The sequence below is a fragment of the Poromitra crassiceps genome, assembly GCF_964638095.1.
Source record: "Poromitra crassiceps genome assembly, chromosome: 19".
In the NCBI taxonomy this organism is placed as follows: domain Eukaryota; kingdom Metazoa; phylum Chordata; class Actinopteri; order Beryciformes; family Melamphaidae; genus Poromitra; species Poromitra crassiceps.
Genome location: NC_139646.1, coordinates 390369 through 394755, shown reverse-complemented (window position 1 = coordinate 394755; position 4387 = coordinate 390369). Strand labels below are relative to the sequence as shown.

Here is a 4387-nt window from a genome sequence, read left to right as displayed (position 1 = left end):
AGAAACACAAAATCTGCTGTGGAAACGGTCATGACAAAAAAAATGATTTCACGTATTTATCATGCCTTAATTGGGAGACAAATTTGATTTTCTTTTAAAAACACAAAAATAAGTTTAACCTTCATTTGATTTCCATCCATTTTATTGATCAAAAACTTGTGCCTCATACCTTGACTGATTTGAAAAATGTCACTGGATTTGTGCCTAGCTCAGCTAGTACGTTAGTATACTGTAGCACTAAGTGCTGGAAAGGAAATTGAAGAAAAATCCACTGTGGAAATTAAAGGCAAGTGTTGTTGGCACCAAATACAGAACTTCACAGGGTTCACAGTTTAGCCTGTGGAGGCATTTCGTGAAGATACTGGCGGACCAGCCCCAGAGCGTCCAGGGCGGTGCCCCAGGCCAGTGTCACCCCCCAGCCCCCGTGGCCATAGTTGTGGACCAGGGGCACCCGGCGGCCCTGCAGCAGCACCAGCTCCCTCTCCACCCACGGGTTCCTCCTGCTCGGCCTCAGGCCCACCCACTGGCTCAGCACCTTGGCCCCGCTCAGCGAAGGCTCCAGCCGGGTACAGCGGTCCAGGATGCTGTGGATGTCTCCTTCGTCCACTTCCAGCCTCCAGTCGCCCTCCTGCCTTGTGCCGCCTACTGTGACGCTGTCGACGCCGGGGTAGACGTAGGTCTTTCCGTCTCCGTCTCTGATGAAGTGCTGCAGCCAGGGGCCCTGCACCTTGAGCATCTGGCCCCTGACCTGCAGATTGTTGACTCTCCTCTGTTCAACTTGGCCTCCAGCTTTTCTGAACCTTAAGAAAACAGGTGCAAATGTGCATAATTTGTCACTCAGGGTAGGCTTGAAATCCTGGAGTAGTTCGACTGAAAGTATGATGACCTGATGATAATGACACAAGCACTGCTTTATTATGAATACTTAGAGGAGGAACCTTTTCTCCAGCCATGGCAGGTAGGCGTGGCATTCACATTTGATGGTGGTGAAAAACTTGTGATCTGGAAACCGCTTTAGTCATCGGGCAGTCATGATGCGAAAGCCAAGCACAAACTCCGACCAGAATGGCTCCTTCTTAGCGGGGACCTCCTTCAAAATCTGCCAGCTGGGACTGAAAAAATAGAAATCAGAAATCACTGGATGTAGGCCTAAAGAGATCAAAATAGGATAGGAACCTGTCCGAACATCAACCTCTTGTCCACACGGGGTCAGTCACGACCTCTCCCTGAGCTCAGCAACACTCAAGCTTCTGATGCATGCTGGGAGACCATTGAGAGAGACACTAGACAAGTGCATCTGGGTCATAGAAAACATCTCTTTCTACAGTCTGTGGTCAGACCGTCAGACTCAGTGGGTCAGACTCAGACATACAGCAGTTACGCTTGCTAGCCTGCATGAAAGACGCCAGTGTGTTTATGTTTTTAATATAGTCATATCTATGGTTTATAACGCTGCCACTAATCAGAGGCAGAGAGGGCCAGAGGAGAGGAGGGGAGAGGGGGAGAGGAGAAGAGGAGAGGAGGGGGGAGAGGAGGAGAGGAGGGGAGAGGAGAGGGGGAGAGGGGGAGGGGAGAGGGGAGGAGAGGAGGGGAGAGAGGGAGAGGAGAGGGGAGGAGAGGAGAGCAGAGGAGGGGAGAGGGGGAGAGGAGAGGAGAGAGGAGAGGAGAGGGGGAGAGGAGAGGAGAGGAGGGGAGAGGAGAGGAGGGGGGAGGGGGTTAGGGTAAGCTGACTATCAGTACGTTATTGCACGCATAGGCCTATCTTTACATTTAAACGTTTACATAACAAAAATAAAAAAAATAGAAATAGAAGTAGGCTATGTCAGTGTTTTCCCCTGAATAGCTGAGAAAGTGGACACTTTGGATGCCAACCGCCATAAAACACAGAAGAAGAAGCTGAGAAAAAGGAAGTGCTGTGGGGTTGCAGCTGGTGAAAACCGTCTATATAACGCTATAGTTAGAATGTCAATAACAGATCAATCTTTGGTTCAACTTTTTTATTGTAATTTAGTGTAAATTTAGCCTACCTCAACGTAACGTTATGTGGGATGACTCCACTGCCTCAAGGTCCCGGAGCAACGGCAGAAAAGGTGGGTAGCCTCGTGAGAATGGGTGGCCTGGATTTAGCCGTGTTAGCTAGCTTGATGTTAGGCCTCAGCTAGCTTGGGAAGCAAGGTGGGCGTGTTTGTCAGCACGTAGGCTCACCCTCATAGGTTATGCTAATCTGCGCTCATCCCATGGCCCCCCCTTAGCTCCACCCTCTCAATCCCCACCTTCCCACTAAAACCAAGATGGCAACCCCCACCTAATCTATGGCTTGAACTCCGCCAGGGAGAAGAAATTCAATGGGATAGTTGTGTGTCCATATTTATTATACAGTCTATGGTTACACTCGAGCAATTGTGACATCACTGATGATAGACTATAGACATTGTGACATCATTGTGATGTCATCAGTGATCGAGTGTTGGTGTCATTGTGACATCATCAGGCTTGAACCTCTGGTATTACTGCTTACGGCTATTTTTATTATTATTATTATTGGCTTTTAAATGGTCCTCATTCTTATGCCAGGCACGCAGATCCACTGGGTTTGGGAAGCATACGAGTACGAAGCCAAGTTCACACAGTACAATCTTACAATATCATGATTTCATTGCTTTATCTTCGGAGTGATTGTCCCTTCGAGGCAGAGCTTGCCTGATGCATAGGAGCACTTACAAGTAAACAACAGCAAAACAAAAAACAAAAAAAAAGGCAAAAAGGCAAAAAGGCCAATATTGTAGGTGTATTACCATTACGTATGTGTGGTTACTGGTTATACTACAACAGGGATGCCCTCATGGTTGAACAGATGGAAGAGTTGCTCGTCCATGTGTGCCAAAGGTTCTCTCTCTCGTTTTCTCACACATGCATGCAGGCACGCATGCGCGCGCGCATGTGCACACACACACACACACACACACACACACTGAGACACATACTGTATGGCAACAGCGACCACCAGTGGTTACAAGTTGCAATCAAATATATAAAAAATGCACAATGATAAATCCAACTTTAGGGACATTGACAAGCAAACTGCCTAAATATGTTAACAGGCAGTGTCTATGGAGGATTTGTTAGATATGAATTACACTCAAATATATGTACTTGCAGTTGGAATCAAAACACTTGTATACTGAAGAGTTACGGTCTAGGCTTCTACACATATTAAACAGTAAACAGTATTATTATATGCTAGGGGAATCATGTAGCCTGTAACAGGCAAAATTGCATTAGCACAAGCATTAGCATAAGCATTAGTGGTGAGTATTTTAAAACCTATTCGTTTCTTTATGAGGTAATATAATATAGGCGCAGACTTTAATATAGAAACAAAATCTTCAAAAATAATAATGTCGTTGTGTGTTTGGGGAATTGTGAGAGAAACGAAATGCATTAATATGTCAGGAACAGGAAAACAAAAAAAATCTATTTAAAGGTGCCCTACTTTTATACAATACAGCAGGCATGAACAATACTTTAGAGATGTCCTCAGAATGCATTGTGGTGGGACCCAAAAACCTCATGCGTTGAAAGCAGAGTGGACACCCTCAAATCCTGTTTCACTCAAATTTACTGGTGTTAAAACAAACAAACAAACAGAAACAACAGCCTGTGCTAACTCTGTGGAAGCAACTGAATGAAGTCTGACACATGCACACGTACTCACACATGTACTGTACACACACACACACACACACACACACACACACACACACACACACACACACACACACAACCGACACATAAACAGTGGAAAAGAATAGCTCTGTATCATTCATGGACATGTTTAATGTCGAGGTTGCTTTTTGTGAAGTTGATGATGCTCAACATGTTAGATGAGGTCATTAATACTGTGCAATTATCAAGTTTGATTATTTGTAAAATTGGCAAAAAGAAAATAAGACACATACCTCCACATGCATAAGTGCCAAGTCAGCACTTTCATACCCCCACCATCCCAACCCCCCCCCCCGGCCCATCATAACCCCCTGCACTACTGTACATAGTTGTAGATATGTCTAAGTAGTTCTCCCATATCAAAATATAACTCAAGTTGCATTTGAGGTCAAAGGATGTATGATCATACATAAAACATAAGGACAGAGAGAGAGAGAGAGAGAGAGAGAGAGAGAGAGAGAGAGAGAGAGGGAGAGAGAGAGAGAGAGAGAGAGACACTGACTAAGGACAATTTTGCTTGTGGATGGCTGCAGCTTAGCATTCTTCAAAAGCAAATATACATAAACATACAGTACATACATACAAATATATCTGTCAATTTATAATACAGTGATTTTTTTTAATTCATAATCATCTCTTAAATAAACTGTGGTTCATTGCA

At 44.8% G+C, this 4387-nt stretch overlaps 1 pseudogene across 1 annotated transcript; it reads right to left on the bottom strand.

Annotated features, from left to right (window-relative positions):
* Positions 1 to 325: 325 nt before the first annotated feature.
* Positions 326 to 3967, bottom strand: LOC310794129 (D-aspartate oxidase pseudogene; annotated as a pseudogene). Its single transcript has 3 exons — positions 3960 to 3967; positions 939 to 1112; positions 326 to 800 (listed from the first exon to the last, which is right to left on the bottom strand). The product of its transcript is annotated as a D-aspartate oxidase pseudogene (transcript).
* Between the last annotated feature and the right edge of the window lie 420 nt (positions 3968 to 4387).